Below are 19,402 nucleotides of genomic sequence, written 5' to 3' on the forward strand. Positions count from 1 at the left end.
TTCCAACCACAGCAGCTGCAGCGAAGCTGGGATGAGATCCTTAGACAGCCTGGAGCCCTCAGCTCTGTCAGTAGACCAGACAAGAAAAGTGGCATCCTCTGATGAGCAGATGAATGCCACAAGTCACCTTTTGATCCTCAGCCCAAGACACTTTGCAGTCATATCCCTGTGCACTGTTATCCCAGAAAGACGTGATGACCCTTATCCCTGATGAGAAACAAAGACCAGAAGGGCTGATCCTGTCCTCTCCTTTTCCCTTTCTCAGCAGAAAGTGGAGCAGACGTTGCATAGACGTGGAACAGAGCGACTGGAAGTAGAAACAGCCTTGGGCTGGATCACTGGCTCTGCTCCTAACACACTGATTGACCTTGACCAACCTTCTTCACCCCTCTGGTCTCAGGTTCCCTTATAATGTGGGAATAACAGCACTTCTCTCAGGACTGTCACAATGACTCAACCAACAAAAATGGGGAAAGAGCTGCCAAGATTGCAAATCACCCAGGTCGGTGTGAGTGCCTGTCCCCGTAGCTGTGGGGGCCTCACGCTGTGTGTGACTGCACCGTGAGAAAGTCCCAGAGTAAGGAAACACTGAGGAAACACCACCAAAATATGTCTTGGCAGCATGGCCAGTGAAGGTCCAAGAGCTCCTTTCGTCCCTCAGGATTCCAGTGCTTGAGCCTGGGAAGAGCATAGCCACCATCCACCAGCTTAGACAGAGACACAGGGGACCCTCAATCAAGAGGAGCTGGGCCACCCAGTATGTCCTCTCTGTCTCTCATCAGCCCTAAGGGATTGTTTTTTTAGTTCTTAAAATATATTTATTGAGATAAAATTCACACAGCATGAAATTAACCAATATAAAGTGCAAAATTAAATGGGTTTAGTATATTCATAATCAAGTTCACTACAATCTAAGTTCACAATATTTTCATCACCCCCCACAAAAAAAAAAAAAACACTTGGTATACATTAGTGATCACTACCCCAACCACACCCAAAGCAACCACTAATCCACTTTCTGTCTTCATAGATATTCCTATTCCGAACATTTCATATAAATGGAACCACATAGTATGTGGCCTTTTGTTATTTGCCTTGTTCAGTTAACGTAATATTTTTCAGGTTCATCCATGTTATAACATGTATCCTTTTTTTAATGACATGTATCCTTATGTTACTCCTTTTTGTGGCTGAATAATATTCCATTACATGTATATGTCACATTGTATTTATCTATTCATCTGTTGACAGACATTTGGGTTGTTTACACTTTGTGCCTATCATGAACAATGCTGCTATAAACATACACGTCTTGGGGTGGATACATATTTCCATTTCTCTTGGACAGATGCCTAGGGGTAGAAATTCTGGGTCAAATAGTAACTCAACGTTTAACTTCTTGCAAAACTGTCAAACTGTTTTCCAAAGGTGCTACATCATTTTACATTGCCACCAACAGTGTATGGGGGTTCTGATTTCTCCAGATCCTCACCAACATTTGTTATTATCTGTCTTTTTTATTATAGTCATCCATTCATTATGGTTTTGATATACATTTCCCTAATGACTCAAGGGGTTGAGCATCTTTTCATGTCATTATTGATCATTTGCATGCCTTCTTTGAGACGCCACGTGGCTATTCAAAGGCTTCACCTTTTTAAAACTGGGTTGTCTTTCAATTTTGAGTTGTAACAGTTTCCTATACATTCCAGATACTAGACCCTTACCAGATAAATGATTTGCAAGTATTTTCCCACTTCTGTGGGTTGCCTTTTCATTTTTTGGTAGGGTCCTCTGAAACACAAAAGATTTAATTTCGATGAAGTCCAATTTATCTATTTCTTTTCTTCTGTGGCCAAATCTAAGAGACCATTGCTTAACCAAAGGTCATGTTTTTTTCTTATATTTTCTTTTAACAGCTTTACAGTTTGGGCTGTTAAATTTAGAAATATCAGTTTTGGGGTAATTTTTCAGCATGGTGCGAAATGGAGTCTATAACTTAATTCTTTTACTTGTGGATATCCAGTTGTCCCAGTGCCATTTGTTGAATTAAATTATTTTGCCACCTTTGTTGAAAATTTATAGACCATAAATTTCTGCACTTTTAACTCTATTCCATTGATCTGTGTATCTAGCCTTATGACATTTCCACAGCTCAGATCACTATAACTAACTTTGTAGTATGTATGTTTTGAAACTAGGAAGTGTGAGCCCCCAACTTTATTCTTTTTCAGGATGCTTTGGCTATTCAAGGTCCCTCACATTGCCATACGAATTTTAGGATCAGCTTGTCAATTTATGCAAAAAAAAAAAAAAAAAAAAAAAAAAGGCCAGCTGGTATTTTGATAGGGATTCCATGGCCTTCTGGACCAGTTTTGAGAGCTTTCTCATCTTCACAATGTTAATTCTTCAACCCATGAATATATGGTGACTTTCCATTTATTTAGATTGTCTTCAATCTCTTTCAGTGTGATATGCAACTTTAGTCATCTTTCTTAAAATTATTCCTAAATATTTTATTCTTTTTTTGTGCTTTTGAAAATGGAATTGTTTTCCTTGTTTCTCAGTTTTATTGAGGCACAACTGACAAATAAAATTATATATATTTAAGTATACAATGTGATGACTTAATTTATATATCCATTGTAAAATAATTTCCACAATCAAGCTAATTAACACATCTATCACGCTTTTAGGGTTTTGTCCGTTTCACCCAAGTTTTTGTTGGCATCATGTTGTTCAGACTATTACATTTTAGTCCCTCTCATTTCTGTAATTTGAATCTTCTCCCTGTTTTGCTTGGTCTTCTAGCAAAAAGATTATCAATTTTGTTGAACTTTTCAAAATACCTAGTGTTTGGTTTCATTGATTTTTCTTTATGGTTTTTCTATTCTCTATTTCATTTATTTTTGTTCTAATCTTTCACCTTTCTTTCTTTAGGCTTATTTTGCTTTTAGTTTGCTCTTCTGTATTTTTCAGGTAGAAGTTAGGTTGTTGATAGGAAGTATCTGTTATTTTTTAATATATACATTCACAGCTATACATTTCTCTCTGAGTGCAGCTCTAGCTGCATCCCATACAATTTAATATGTGGAATTTTACTCATTTAGAAGTATATTCTACTTTCCTTTGATTTCCTCTTTGGCCTTCTGGCCATATAGGAGTATGTTATTTAATTTACACATATTCTAATTCAACTCCGTTGTGATTACAAAACACACTTGGTTTGATATCAGTTTTTTTTCCATGTTTTCCTTTGAACATATTTATAACAGCTACCTGGAAGCCTTTGTCACCACGTCCCACGTCTGGACCTCTCGAACACTGTGTCTGTTGCCTGCTTTCTGTCCCTGTGTATCACATGTTCTTTCATTGTATATCTCAAAACTTTTAACAAGTTGACATTTTAGATAATACACAATAACTACTGGAAACCGGTTCTCCCTGTCCCTGTCTGAGTCTCTTGTTTTTGTTTATTCATTTGTTTATTTCCTGTCATTGTTTGTCTGCTAATTAGTTGGCTGGACTAATTGTGTGAGGTCAATCTGTTTCCCCCAGTGTTCAGCCCCTTAGGTCCCCACTCAGATTTTTTTTTTTTTACTTGTGTTTAATTTTTTAGCTTCGTTCCCCAGGAGTTTACCCTGAGTCAGCATAAGGCATTTATTGGTCAAAAAGTGTGATTAGGGGCACCTTGGTGGCTCAGTGAGTTAAAGCCTCTGCGTTCGGCTCGGGTCATGATCTCAGGGTCCTGGGATTGAGCCCCACATCGAGCCCAGCATGGGGCTCTCTGCTCAGCTGGGGGGGGCCCTACTTCCTCCTTTCTCTCTGCCTGCCTCTCTGCCTACTTGTGATCTCTGTCTGTCAAATAAATAAATACAATCTTTTAAAAAAAAAAATGTGTGATTAAGTGCCTTTGACCAGTCAGATACTTACCTTTCACCAGCGTGCATGTGAGACTTGGAAACCTCTATCACAGTTCTAGAAATTTACATTTCCCCCCACATTTAGCCAGAGATTAGTAACTTGGGTGTTTCCTCCCTGATCACCCCTGAGAGGGTACAATTTTGGACACACAAAGCTGTGTGCTAGGCTATCGGGCATACATGTGACTGGATTTCTAAGCCTGGCTTTCTGGTTGTTGCTGCTAGCCCTGCAGTGTGTGCTTAAGCCTCTTCTGCCTATGGGGCATTGCCATTTGTTGACGGATCTGTGTGTGAACTGGGGAATGATTTCAATTCCCCCCAACTCCTGCCGATCATGCCTGAGTCGGTCCAGCCTAGCAACCGCACACCACCTTCCTGACTCCCAGAACTGACGGAGATCCCAAGAAGGCTCTTCTTGGAGATGATCTCTTTACCCAATTCCTAGCAAACTCCTAGTTGCTCCTGTCTTTTGCTTCTTGCTGCTCATGCCATGAAGTTTATGAGCCTCCTTTTAATTGCTCTCTACCCAGATCGCCATTGTTTTCAATAGTTCCCTTCCACCAGGGATGGAAATCTCCACATTCTGTTCTAAATAAAGTCAGTCCCCTGAGGCAGCACTGTGAGTTCTTCTAGAACATGTGTAGCAGTGCTCAGGAGCCAGAGATGGGGACAGATACTTGCTTCCCCCAGAGTGATGACACCCGTGTTCTACAAGCAGGTATTGAGATGGAGACAGCCCCAGTACTCTCAGCTTGCCTCTCCCAGTGTGGAGCCTCCCTCCTGGGGGCAAGTGGGGTGTGGAGTTGAGGTCCCAACATCCCAGCCCACTGCGCCTGGAGCAGAACTTCTGCTCATGGGAGTGGGGGCTCCATGGGAGAAAGGGGCCTTCGCCATCTTGGCTGTGCCTCTTCAGAATAGAATTTCTATAAACACAGGCCTGTAAGGATGAGAAATACCTGCGTCTTGCCCCATTAGGGGCAAAACTGTAACCTAAACTGGGTCTCGGAGGGAAAGGCAGGCCCTGTGTTAGTGGCCATACCGGCCCAGGGTAGAAGCCTGGTGTGGAGTTTCCATAAGACAAAGCTGAGAGGGGATAAGGGAACGGGTCACAGTTCAAATGCTATAGACACTCCCTGTTCTCACCAAGATTTAGCAGATTTTCTTAAATGAATGTGTCTCCATTTGCTGTATGTCTTTAAGACAATTTCCAAAGATTATAAATAACTGATATTTATAATTTTCTCCAGTTAAAAAGCTGTTTCATGGGGGGAGGGTTCCTTGAGCTCCACAATTTGCCAGTCCAGAAGCCTAGCTCCTAATTTTTTTTCGTCATGATCTTGAAGAAATGGAGTGCATTGATGAGAACAAGTGCACAGGACCTAGGCTTGAACCCTAGATCTGCTTTTCACCAGCTATGTGGCCAGGAGGTCATATAACCCCCCTGAGCTTCTACTTCCCCATTCGTAAAGAGGAGATGGTAATAGTACCTCCTTCCAAGAACTGACCAGCAGCTGGCAAGGACTCAGTAAACACCAGCTCGATGGTTCCCCTTGAATGCTCCTTTTCAGGAACATGGGTGACTGCAGGGGCTCTGGTATCCTCTGCTCCCTCCTCGGTCAGCTCCGTGGGGAGGCGGCTCTCTCTGGACTGCAGGGCCCCCCTGCTCCTTTCCGCCCAGCCCGGAGTCCTCCCATGCCAATATGTTTATCCTAGAAATGAACTGGAGCCTCTTCTTGGGGTCCTGGGCAATTCCACTCCTCACTAATCTCTCAGAGGAATCGTACTCATTAATAAGTCCAAACGGGAAAACCTCTTGCCCCATTCCCTGCCTGCACAACATTTCAAGCTTTCTCTGTAAACTGACCAGTCATCCAGCCTGCATCTTCCCCTGGAGGCTCTGGGCTCAGCCAGAGTCTCTACAGCGGCTGGCCTGGTGGAGATCAGTTGTTCGACCACCTGGAGAGGGAAGGAAATATAATGCTCTTGGGAGACACCAAGGGACTGTCCCCATTGGCTGAACAGGGGCTGCTCCCATGGGATCCCCCTGGCTGCTTATCTTATCATTTTTCTCTGAAGAAGGAAGGACTGATATGTCAAGACCTTTGCACAGGAGAGAAGGGAAATTTGGAGAAGCCAAGTTTCATTTAAGTGAATTTCACCTTATGACAAAGATGAAAGGAATAGAAAGAAGCTTTCAGGAGGCCAAGCATATATTCCCATGGGGGCTCTGCTGCGATTTGGGGCCTGAGGGAATTAGGTCATCTCCAAAAGTCCTGCCAGTTCCATCAGGGAGAGACGCCCAGCTGTGCCCATTAGGAGGGAACATTGCCCTGACTTCATGCAGAGCGGGCCCAAGGGGAATCCAATTCTGAGTCTAAAGATAGGCTGTGCAATGCTTTGTACAGTGTGGGTTTCTGGAAATTTGCATAATGTCTTAGGATAATCATCTGGGAAAGAGGGGAACATTCAAACTGGAGAAGTACCCTGGGAATACACTGGGGCAGGAGCAAGAGCCCCTCCGATGGAATGTTTACCCCCTAATAGATACTGAAAGCCTCTGCGAGTCTCAAATCAAGTTTCCCTTTAAAGGGAAGATAATAAGGAAAGTGGATGGGCAATGCCGGCGATGAGTCATTTGTCCCTAAACAGCTGCTTCTGTGTGAGGCTGCACATGGCTCTGAGTGGGGTGAGGGTGCGACAGCTCACTATCACTTCAGTTTCTGACTCCCAGGAAACTTGCTGAGATATTCACAGCCCTGAACTCTTTCCAGAGAGGAACACAGCTCCTGTCTTTGAAACCGGCAGCACCAATAGAAACTTAAAAAATAGGTTGCCAGAGATAAAAGTCAGTTTAACTCCACAAATATTCATTAAGCACCTACTGGTGCGTCAAGCACCATGCAAAGTGCTGGGCTGAAGGAGGGAGTCGGGAGTGCTGTCTGATCCCATAGACGGACCGTAAGTGGGGCTGACATGAGGCAGGCAGAAGCGGTACAGCGAAATTGCACACACTGTGCTGTGAGAGATGAGTTCAGAAGGAAATCTGTGAAGGTAGATCTGTGTTGAGCTTCAAAAATAGGACTAGAATGTCATGAGGCATGTAATTGTTCCTCCTGGGACAAGGGAAGTGTGGCCAAGTCCATCAGAGTCTGAAGCCTGCCGATGCATTTTCCAAACGTAATAAAGAAGATTTCTGTGCAGCAGGAAGAGTATAAGGCAAAGAGTGGTATCAACAGCAACACAACCGACCGACTGACAGAACTGAGACCTGAGCGTGGGCCTGGCATTCAGTGATTCCTAGGTTCCACGCCCTCTGATCTTCACAGCATCTGAGACACGGTCTGTCAGGATCACATATTCTAGGTGAGAAACCTCCGCATGAAGAATTTAGTGCCTTGCACGCTGACATACAGCTAAGGCTCAGTAGAGACAGCATCGATCCTTTCCAGGGTCTGGAGCCTGAATTCTCTGTGACTGAAGTCTGAGACTAGCCACAGAACTCACAGCCCATGGCCTCAATCATGCTCCTTCCTCTGGGCCTGTCCCCCGTCCTCCGCGTCATCATGTGAATGAGAACAGTATTGACCAGGTGACCCTAAGTTCCTTTCCAACCAGGTCATCTGAAACTCATTTTTTGGGGGGGGCGGCTAGAAGGGAAGGAGGCAAGGGACAGGGAAGGGTCAAGAAAGCCAGAGAGTGGGGGAGGACTGCCTCAGGTGGAATAAGGCAGAAAACCAGCTCCCCACTTCAGTTGTGACTGGCTTTGCCTCACTTTTCACTCTTGCACTCACGTGCCTGGACGGGGTTTCTTTCCTGAGCACTAAGCACCTCACCTCCACAGAGTCCGTCTGCTCTGAAGCGGTCTTGACAAATGATCCCAACAGTCAGAATCCCCTCAGGTGATGCCAGGTTTGGTTCAAAATATATTTACAGCCTGCTTGGCTGGAGAAGTCATTATCGTCCAGAACCTTGGTGACGGTTACTGTGTTGTGACCTGGAGTTCAACTGTTAAAAATGTCACCCAAGTAGTGGAATGTATTGGGTTATTAATATGATTGTCGGCACATCCTGTGCAATGCATCTGAGTTGAATTATGGTACTAGACAGAACTATGGATAAGAATGAAGCTTGTGTTTTATCCATTATGGTGTATCATTAAAGAACAAGGAAAGGGAAGGGAAGGGAAGGGTAGGGCAGGGCTAGATGGGCTCTTCTGCACGCCACCCCATCCCCAGCCCAAGCAGATCGGCACTGGGCTGCTCACACAGGAGAGGGAAGTGCTGACATTTTGGGGATTTCCCTGGGTGGCTGATGGGCCAGAGCAGAGCTAGGCCCAGAAGAGCCTGGGAGCTGTGTCCAGCCCTCCTTCATGGCCTGCCTCCAAATCCAGGACAAAAACCCCAGCCTCAGCAGGGCTACCCCCATCCCATGAAAGACTGAATAGCTAAGTCTATGTCACTTGAACATTTACAAAAACAGCTTAAACCCCCAGGTTACCCCTCCAGTTTCTTTCTTGGGACCCAGGTCTCCTGCTGCTCCTGCTTGCTACACTCCAGGCCCTGGGGGCTCTAAAGGGGGTTAGCAGATAGACACCAGCCAGCACAGCCTCCCAAGGCTTCTTGCCCTCGTGAGCCTAGAGTTGGCTGGCCAGAGGCTTTCCTAACAAATGGGTGACAGAGAGGGGAGTCTTCTGGCCGCAGGTGCCCTGGGCACTCTTCATTTCTCCAGGGACATTTTCAGTTTCCATTTTTCTGGCCTGGGGGGGGGGTCCCTTTCTCTAGCCAGGGCTCCCTCAGAGCTAACCAGAGCCTCCCCAGCGCCTGCCCTGCCCCGTTACATGGCACTTCACAGAGGAAACCGCTCTCTCCAACTGCTCTCTGGACTGTTTCCCTCCTTCTCTCCCTTCAAACTCTGCTCATCCTGGCCCGCCTTTTGTGGTAGAGACAGGATTTACAGCAGACATTGTTGGCTTCTTCCCAAGGGCACGGTTGATCACTTGGTTGCTTCTAGAGCCTGAGTTTTCACAGTTAATCTGCCTTCATCCCCTGGCCACCATGTGTTTTGCTCAGCCCGTCACAGAGGGCCCAGCCTCGGCAGTGTGCTCACAGCCTCGTTCTAGCCAACGAGAACTGAGGGAGATGGCCCAGGGCCCTCTGGGAAGGCCATTCTTGCTACTAAAATGAGCTACACAGAAGCACACTTTTTCTTCTTCCATCAAATGTGGTCATGTCTGCAAGGAAATATAAAAACCATCTGCAAATACTGGGGGAAACTAGACCAATATGCTGAAGATGACAGAGTACAGAGTACAGAGAGAGAGTACAGAGGTAGAAAGAACTTTGGTCCTTGAAGATGCCTTTGAGACCTTGACTTAACCCTGGAACTACCCATTCCTGGGCTTTTTTGTTATATGAGATGTTAAATCCCACTTTGAGTTTTTTCCCCTCGCGGCTCAAAACATCCCAACCCAGAGTGTAGTTTCTCCAGCGCTTTCACCAGGTTTGGCAGGGAGAAAATGTCTGATATCACCCCAAACTCTATCTTTACTCATGGACAAAATCAGGTGGCCCTTTGCCTATTCTTGTAAATAAAGTTTTATTGGAACACACCACACCATTCATTTCAAATTACCATGGCTTGAGTTGTGGCAAGAGAAATGGCATTGTCTGCAAATATGAAAATAGTTACTACCTGGCCCTTTACTGAAAATGTTCTAATTTAGACCCATCAGGCCAGAAGAAAAGCAAAAGTTCCTCAAAAATTGCCACAGATCATATAGGTACATTAGAACATGAAATCACTGGGAAGGAAGGCACTGAAGAGACTTAGAATACGGAGTATCTGCCACAGAGATGAAGCCACAGAGACTGTCCTGAGAAGGACAAGATGGGGTATAAGCTATTGGCCAAACTCACTGACTGTGACAGTTAATTTTATGTGTCTACTTGGCCAAGCCATGGTACCCCATTACATGGTAAAATACCAGTCTTAATGTTGCTAAATGTTTGTTGAGATGTGACTAACATTTAAATCAGTAGACTTCCAGGAAAACAGATTGACTTCCTCCATAATGGGATGGGCCCCACCGCATCAGTTGGAGACTTTACAGAAACTATAGAGGTTTCTCAAGGAAGAAGCCATTCTGCCTAACACTATAAGAGAGAATCCCTGCGTGTGGTTCCAGTGTGCAGACTTGCACATTCTTGACTCAAGACTGCAATATCAACTCTTATCTGAGTCTCCCCCTAGCTGGCCTGCCCAAAAGATGTTGGACCTGTCAGCCCCCACAATCCCATGAGCCACTTTCCTAAAATAAATCTCAATATCTCTCTCTCTATTTCTCTCTCTCTTTCTAAATATCTCTATCTCTCACCTTTATCTATCTTTCTACCTACCTGTCTATTTCTCTGGAGAACTGTGACCCACACACTGATCATTCTAATTCTGTCTCAGCGGTAAGGAACATCTTATTTATTATGCTGAGAGGGCTTTTCCAGTGTGAGATGCCAGAGATGACTCCCAAATGCACACAAACTTTAAGAAGTTTATTATTAAATGGTACAGCCCTGCCTTAGACACACAAGTCTCAAGTTCACAGTTACAAAGGCTGGGGAGGAAACTTGGGAAAACTGGCCCCTGGCACACCAAGAACTAAACAGAGGTGGCTCTGAGGGCGGGTTCAGAGATGAGGTCAACCCAGAAGAAACATCTTTTTAAACACAAGGTTAACGGGTCAAGTCTGGCCAGGCGCCACTTCCCCGTTGAGAATGTTTCACATTCCTTAGAAACTACATGCTCAGAAGAAGAGGTAGAGCGGCTGTCCTTCCTTCCAGAACACAGCAACAGCCACAGTCTCTGGCTGGCAAGTCTCCCCAGAGTGCCCTGAGGATTATCTGCTTTGAAATACAAAGCTTAGGAACTGGACAAATGGCCCTTGTTTGTGCCAACGCTCTGTGCTCTCTCTCTCTCAAGGTTCCTTTCTTTTCCATGTAGAAAGTCTCCATTTCCTTTGGCTGTTTAATATCCTGGCTTGAGGGAAGGTCCTAATCGTTTACTATTTTGCTGCCTTGGATCTTAGTCAGTATCTGGCTATTCACAGGCATTCTGGGCCTCCCAGCAACACCAGACTCTTTGTGGAGGGAAATCCTTACTTAAGACATTATACTGTGAGAAACTGTCCTTCCGTAAACCCTCCTGCCCTTGTACTGATTCAGGTCATGCCCAGCCAAGAGTCTTGCCATTTGTTAAATGAATCAAAATATTGAAGAGCATGGGGCACCTGGGTGGCTCAGTGGTTAAGCCTCTGCCTTTGGCTCAGGTCACGATCTCAGGGTTCTGGGATCGAGCCCCGCATCACGCTCTCTGCTCAGCAGGGAGCCTGCTTCCTCCTCTCTCTCTCTCTCTGCCTGCCTCTCTGACTACTTATGATCTCTGTAAAATAAATAAATAAAATCTAAAAAATTTTTTTAAAAATTTAAAAAGTATTGAAGAGCATAAAGTCATTTTCTATTATTGAAATTATAGTTACATTGAAAATGTAATTTACCCAGATGTCTTGCATGGCCATAGGTATCTTCATCTTCTTTCTGAGATGCTCGCAGCTCATGGCCATTACGATATCCACTCATCATCACTGAGCTTCTGGCAGCCCCACATTGTCAGTGTCCTTCAGGAGCAGAGCCCAAGTAGAAGGTGGCAGGGTGCGTAATGTGTGGGTGGATGGGGAGGTGACATAGACCTGTGGGAGGCTTGGGACGGCAGGAGAAGACTAAGGAAAGGAAAGGATGTCCTTTCTTTAGCCTGGTTTGTATTGTATTTTTGGGTGAACCAAAATCATATGTGTGTGTGTGTGTGTGTGTGTGTGTGTGTGTCTCCAATGTCAGGAAACCAGGGAAGAGAAGGTTAAGGGAAAGACCTTTGACTCATTACAAACCAGACCTCTTTATGCTCTGTGCCTAGAGATGTTCATGCCGTCCTTGTTCTCACATGTCTTTAGAGCAAGCTTGGGGACAGCGACATCCTTTTCTCAAGAGCAAGGAGAAAAGGCTTGAGCTAAGCAAATATTTTTCCTCAAAAGTAAGTTTCAGGAGCAATTTTTAGTTATCTCACCTTTTAAAGGCAAGCTCTCCCCCTCCTAGGAAACCCTGTGCCTAGGCACTTAAGAAGAGTTCTGCGACATGAGATAAAAGTTTTTCCAAAATATAACCATAAAGGACAAATAATATGTCATATGGGAAGTGCATGTGTGCGTGTGCATACGTGTGTGTGTGTATGTGTCTGTTTAACAAGAAGTCAGTTATGTGGCATACATTATGCAAATTTATGTTCATTTGGCAAGTAAACTCTCATTTCAGCATGCTTTTAGCATGGGTTGTAGAGTTCCATATATTAACCTGAAGTTATTATTTCTGTGCTAACAAAGTTCATGAAAACCATTTCACATAGGGAAGAAAGATAGATGGTATGCAGATTATTTGAGAAATCATCTGGAAACCGATGGGAAATCCTTCTCTATGTTAAGATCATGCAGTGGGATGACCTCACTACCCAAGGATTCCATCAAAGCCAGTGGTGCAAGAAGCATTCTGTAAGTGGCCTCTTCCTGCTGGTGGTTTTAATAAAACAGAGCCCATTAAAGGCAAAGAAAAGATGCTTGGTTTAAACTGAATCTTACAGACCTCAGTCAAGTGCAATCATCCGATTGTTTTCTAAAGCATATACATTTGAAATCATGAAGACTTTGACAAATGCTTTAAAAATCACTTGTTCTGAATCTTATGTCAGAGACAGTAAAGAGAAAAAAAAAAATCATACAAGCAATCCAGGCAGTTAACCAGAAATTTTAATTCACGAAAATGAAAAAATTCAGTTTTAGAGAATGGTCTGGAAAATGATCCTCATTATTAATAGCATTTATGTTAAATCACGAAAACCTGTATTTCAAGACTCAGAGAAATCTAAGTTGCATCTCAAAAACATGTGATTATACCTAGGCGTTTTCACGACTTGCCTGTTGAAGAACCAGAGGAAAGAAGGTGCTTTCTCAGCCTTCTTGGAACACTGCAGTGGTGCTAAGAAGCAGTGAGCAAGAGCTGAGCCCACACCTGGTCCTGGGAGCAGCCTTATCTGGTGCAAGACTTCTCATGTGTTCTATCACGTGTGGGCTCCTTTAAGCGTAGCCCCCTGCAAATCAAACACAAATTCATTCTTGTGGTTTCTTCTTTACCAAAAATGTTGGATCATGAGTTTTTCCATTTGGCCTTTTATGAATCTTACAAGTCTGTACTTTATTTTTTTTTTAAGATTTTATTTATTTATTTGACTGAGAGAGAGATCACAAGAAGGCGGAGAGGCAGGCAGAGAGAGAGGAGGAGGAAGCAGGTTCCCCACTGAGCAGAGAGCCCAATGCCAGGCTTGATCCCAGGACCCAGGTGCCCCAAGTCTATACTGTTTTAAAAATAATGACTTTCCTGGGTGCCTGGGTGGCTCAGTAAGTTAAACCTCTGCCTTCAACTCAGGTCATAATCTCAGGGTCCTAGGATCGAGGCCCACATAGGGCTCTCTGCTCAACGGGGAGGCTGTTTCCCCCTCTCCCTCTGCCTGCCTCTCTGCCTACTTGTGATCTCTCTCTGTCAAATAAATAAATAAAATCTACTAAAAATTTTTAAAAAATAATGACTTTTCTAAAGACTTTCTAGTGCAAGAAGGTTATAAAAAGTGAAATCACTCAAGATGAACAGGATGATGCCCCATTCCTTAATGGACTCCCACAAGTCCCCTCTATGAGGGTCATGTGCTAAGGCAGAAAGTCTTGCAGAAACTTCTCTGTGGCCTCAGTTCCCCTGAGGCCAGATCTTCCAACAGAGGTAGGTGTTGTTCTACTGTCATTCCTTGGCAGCACACATATGACCCCCTGGGGCCCTCAGGGTACAAAACCAGATTCTACTTTATTCACTGTGTCCCCTTGGATGGAGGATTGAGCTTCCCTGAGTCTGTTTGCTTACCTGAATCTGGCAGAAAGGGGAAGGGAGAAATCATATACCAGATATTGATTAAACACTACCCATTCCAGACAGAGTCAATATTGAAGGGAACAGAAAGAGTCTTAATGAGTCTCCTTCTTAAAGGAGCTTTCTAATTCTTTCTAATTTCTAATTTTTAATTTCTTAGAAAAACATACCGCTTGCCAGACAGTAGTATGCACAAGCCAGTGAGGAGCATTTTAGTTAGGGGACCAGGAAAGACCTTGAAGAAAAGGTGATTTGTGAATAAAGATCAGAAGAAGGCAAAGGAATATGTTTTATGGACATATCGGGGAAGAGCCTACCAGGAAGGCAACAGGAAATACAAAGGCCATGTGGTGGGAGTAGTCTTATGTAGGAAAAAGATCATTACCAGAGCAGAGAGGAGGGCAAATAAGAGGAGATGAGGTCAGAGAATATAGACAAGGTGATCTAGGAAAAGAGTTAACAAACTATAGCTTAGGTCATGTGTGACCCACCACCTGTTTTTGTAAATAGCTTTATTAGAGCCATAGCCACGTCCCTTCATTTACATGTGGTCTACGGATGCTTTCAAACTACAATAGCAGAGCTAAGTAGTTGCAACACAGACCATTTAGCCCACTAGGCCAAAAGATTTACTATCTGGACCTTTATTGAAAACATAAGTCTCTGGCTTAAACAAATAGGGGTTTATTGTTTTTCCATGACAAGTCTAGAGTAGGCAGTTCAGGCATGGTGCAATAGTCCCATGATGTTAATAAGACCCAGACTCTTTTTATCTTTTTGGTCCACTAGCCTTAGCATATGGACATGTTTTATCATGATCTCAAAACAGCTGCCAGTGCTCCAGAAATTACACATGGTATCCACATTTGAGACAGAAAGCATGTGAAAGGGATATCTGTTCCTTCTACCAGGGAAGTTGACTACACTGCCACCCCCAGCACATTTTCCCCTGTTTCTTCACCCAGAAGTGGGTCATATGGCCCCACAAGCTTTAAAGGAAGCTGGGAAAGCCATGGAAAGGATTGTCAAGATTGACTTAGACAGTGGATTTCAAACGTTTTTTACCATAGCCCACAGTGAGAAACATATTTCATTATCAGCCTAATCCATGTAACTGAAACATAAATAATACAAACAGAAGTTTCATAAGACACAACTTATATTTACTTTGTGTGCTGTAAACTGATATTTTCTCTTCCATTTTTTAAAAAATACAAGTCACATCATCTACTAACTTAATTTCATGACCCACAGTTGGGTTGTTGCAAGTGCCATGTAAAAAATGCAAGTGGTCATGACCCAAAGTCACCAGCTGCCCCCGCCCCTCAACTTCTTTCCTTTTATTTTTTTTTAAAGATTTCATTTAGGAAATCTTAAAGATTTCTTAAAGAGAAAGTGAAACAGAGAACGTACAAGGGAGAGAAGCAGACCCAGCACTGAGCAGGGAGCCTGAGGCATGGCTGGATCCCATTATCCTGGAATCAGGAGCTGAGCCAAAGGCAGACACTTAACAGTCTGAGCTGCCCAGCCATCCCCAATTTTTTTTTTCCTTTTCTGTTCCTTTCCTTCCTTCCTCTCTTTTTTCCAAAGAAGAAAATGGATAATGGATTGGCAACTAACAATATCCATAACACCCACCATAAATGAGCTGGAGACCGAATATAGTTACATTGAAAACTGAAGGAAAAGTGATCCCTTCAGGAGGAACTAAGGACCTGGTGATGGACACTTGTGTTCCCTATAAAATCCAGGAAATACCCATTCCCCAGGGATGTTGAGGGGATTGTGTGGGTTCATGACACACAGTGGGAGTGCAAGACACATCAGGTTGCTTCCTCAAATACAATCATCCCTCCAGCCTATTTGGGCCCCAGACGTAGTATCAACTAGATAAGAGAGAATGATTCATTCTTGAGTGCTGGAAAGCCCCAGGGAAATTATATGTTACCCTGGCGCTATGTTTATTTACCTATTGGGCAGAAAATGAATACTCAGAGGTTAAGGGCTCTGTTGAATTTTGTTTACTGTTTTCTAGAAACTTTCAGAAACACCAGTTATTGGTCTCAGCTTTGATGACCAGACCTTTGGGCTGTGCAGGACTTGGGAGGGTCCCTGACCACAGGGAAGCCCTGAGCTGGCCAAGGATGGGTCATTCTCCACAGATTCATGAAAGGCAAAGTTGAAGAATCTCTGGTCATCTTTAGTCCCCTCACTTTTGCAGGTGGAGAAATTGAGGCCCAGAACCATTGCAACATGGCAAGGTCATACAGGAAATAGACAGCAGAGCCCAATTTCTTGGTCGCAAATCCCACAGCCCTGACAATAATGATTAGCACAGCCCCTCTCAAGAGGGATCCAGGGGCCCATAAACTCAAATCCCAGACTGATTTTACCTGCGGTTTGCTAGAAGGTATATATCAGGTTCTAAAATGGCCATCTGTTTCTACAAAGATTAAGAACCACACAGATCGAATGACACTAAAATGATTTGTGTTGAGAGTAGAGGCAAAGAGGTCCAGATGTCAGGACTAGGGACGGTGATAATAAACAGAAACTGCAAATGTTTCCATCAGCCCGTTCCCCACCGCCGCCACCCCTATACCCCAGAAACACTGAACTGTCCGAGCTCCCCCAAAGGCCTGTGGGCTTCCGTCCCCTCTGCTTCGGTGCCTGCAAATCCTCATTCAGCTGGCGGTGACTGGAGGTGACCATCGGATTCGGTTTCTTAAAGGCGGTGTAGCTGAGAGAGACCACGCCAGTCAAACAGCAGGACCCTACTCAGGCGCCCCCTGAGCAAAAGAGATTAACAATGCTCTGGCTTTAACTGATAACGTCCTCCCCAGGGTACACTAGTAATTTCGGCGCCCACGCAGCGGCCTTTGTTGGAAACCCAAGAGTCCCGGACTCCACCCACACCCGAACCCTCCCGGCAGCGTCTGGGCTGCCTCCTCCAAGCGTCTCGGGGTGCCCTCGTGGTCTCTCCCGTCTAACTCCCTAAACCTTCCCCGCCGCCCCTCCGGCACCGCCCGGAGCCCACCCTTCCCTGTGTGCGGGGGGCGGGGCGAGACGGACGGGGCAATGTCATTGGCCTGCGAGAGATGAGGGGCGGGGAGGAGGCGGGGAGGGGCGGGACAGAGAGGGGGCAGATGGGGCGGACCATTGGCCAGAGTCGGGCGAGGGGCGGGGAGGGGCGGGGAGGGGCGGGGAGGGGCCGGCTCTACGCGCCTAGCCCCGGGGACCTCGGGCTTTAGGCGCTGCCTACAGAGCTCGGTTGCCAGAGAGGGCACAGCGCGGGCAGCGGCTTCTGGACTGCGCGATGAGCGGAGGGTGAGTGATGCACAGGCAGGAGTTTGGGGGCATCCAGGGAGCACCGTCTTCCCTCTCCCCGAGCCCGCACTCGCCCCCAGCCTTGGACTCTGGAGCTTGGGCACCGGTGACCCTTGGCTGCCGCGTGCAGAGTTCCCTCCCCCTGCCAGCCTGGCGCAGCCCGGGCCTCAGGCCCATTGCTGAGAGTGGGCACTGTGCCAGTCACCTTCTCCAGGGAGAAGGCACTTCAGGGTCTCAAACCTGGGCATGATAGGTGAGAGCGGCCCGCAGGCTACACCTTTGCTCACCTTGTCTCTCATCTTAGGCATTGATCTTAGTTGGGGGAAAGGCTCAGAGGCTCTGGCACAACTCTCAGATTTCACAGATGGAAAACCGGCGCCTAGATAATAGCAGAAGGAGGGGCTTGCCTGACCACGCTATTTATAAAGGATTTGCTTGATTCCCAGACCTGTGCAAAGGGCGTTAGCACAGTATGGCACCTAACTTCTCATAGCCCTGATTATTTTCATTATCCCCATTTTCAGACGAGAAAACTGAGGCTTACAGAGTTATAGAATTTTCCAGCTTCACCCAGATGAGTCAGTGGCGGATTGAGGATTTGAACTCAGACTTTGTTGTGCCGGGTCTCATTCATTTCACCCACTGATTTCAGAGAGCACCCTGCCCACCACCCTCATCTCCCCCCATGCTCCTGAGTCTTCGATTCTGGAGAGATGGTTCCGAGTTTTTATAATGTGACACAGCCCTGAGGGAGGGAGGGCTGTGTCTCACTCCACCATCAGTGCAAGGCCAATGCTGGCCAGTGCTTTCTTAAAACACTGGAAGGAGATCTTTGGTAACCTCACTTCATAAACGAATTAAATAAAGTTGCAGCAAATGGGGCTGGGATTCTGGAATTTGAACCCAAGCACGTTAGACTCCAAAACCACATACTTGGACTGGCAGAAGAAACCCTTGCTAGCTTCTCCGTAGTTTTAAACTGCTCAAGAGGCAATCAAGCTTTCTTGTCAGTAGCCATGATTAGGAAAAAAAAAAAAAATTGCAATAAATTGGTAGAACTAACAGGTGAATGCAGGTCTGCTGGCCTCCTGTTCCTCCTGTTCCCCAGTGTAATTCCTGAGCTGCTGCCACCAGGGTGGGAGGTGCTAGAGGGAGGAAGGTTGGGGTGTGGGTGGGGGACAAGAGGAGAGGAAGAGGGAGGAGAAAAGGGGAAGGGGTAGCGGGTAGAACACATTATACTTAGGTCAAAAAATTTCTGGCTGGAAGTTGTTATGGGGTATGTTTCAGCACTTTGTCAGTGTTGAAGTATATTTTCAGTAGCTCTCCTCATAATTCTCTCTGTGTGTGGCACTGGTGGTTCAAGACTTTTAGGGAATAGCAATCTATTAGCAATTGACTTTTAGAGTGGAGAACAGAGTGAAGGTCCAGGGTCCCCTGGGTCAAGGTCAGTTGGACAATGCTAGAAAACCAAGAACATAAGCAGAACTCAGCATGTCGCATTTCAGATCCTGCCAACGCAAAGCCTCACAGGGAGACCCTGACTCGGAGGTCTACCAGAAGGCACTCTGGACTGGGCCCTTGGGGACGTGGGGCTTGGTTCTGAAAGCAGACTCAGCCAGATGTCCTTGCTCCCAGCCACTAGAGCTGGGAGGACTGCCCTTCTCTTTGAGTCCCACATCCCCCTTTCCAAAACCTGCTATCTCTTCTGACTCCCACTGCGACCTGTCACGGACCGTCGGTTTATAGAGGGTGAGTTCCATGTGAGACGCATCTTGCAGCAGCCTGTGATTTAACTGAGGAATCTGAGGTCCAGAGAGAGAGAGTGTGAGACTTTGCCTAAGGCCACACAGCTGACGAATCACAGAGCCGAGCTTTAAACCCAGATCCCTGTAAAGGCGGGGTGGTTATCTGGTCACAGAGTACATTGAAGGAAATATTTTGGAATTGTTTTAAAGTAAATTAAGGTCAAATAGGAAGTGGCTGCACTTCCCAGAGCTTCTTCTCTTATTAAAGGGGAACTTACAATTTGCTCAGTTTTCTTTTCTGGCTGCCTGACCTCCTTTCCCAGGATGCACTGTTGAGGGAGAGACTCAGAAACCCTTCCGCTTGCCCTGCCTGACTCTAGGGGGTGGAAGCCGGGTG

General features: G+C 45.6%; 1 protein-coding gene across 6 annotated transcripts in view; it reads left to right on the plus strand.

Moving 5' to 3' along the window:
* The first annotated feature begins 17,146 nt into the window (after window positions 1-17,146).
* RASSF4 (Ras association domain family member 4) overlaps window positions 17,147-19,402 on the plus strand; it is a 31,193-nt gene continuing 28,937 nt past the window's right edge. For 3 of the 6 annotated variants that reach the window (XM_004749731.3, XM_004749730.3, XM_004749732.3), the window contains exon 1: window positions 17,154-17,260. The gene's annotated coding sequence lies outside the window, so the exon portion shown is untranslated. Of the gene's footprint in view, window positions 17,261-19,402 lie in introns of all 6 variants that reach the window. The other 3 variants (XM_004749733.3, XM_045068463.1, XM_004749734.3) reach the window with 3 other exon arrangements.

This window comes from Mustela putorius, unplaced genomic scaffold, assembly GCF_011764305.1.
Source record: "Mustela putorius furo isolate JIRA1106 unplaced genomic scaffold, ASM1176430v1.1 tig00003909_pilon_pilon_pilon, whole genome shotgun sequence".
In the NCBI taxonomy this organism is placed as follows: Eukaryota; Metazoa; Chordata; class Mammalia; order Carnivora; family Mustelidae; genus Mustela; species Mustela putorius.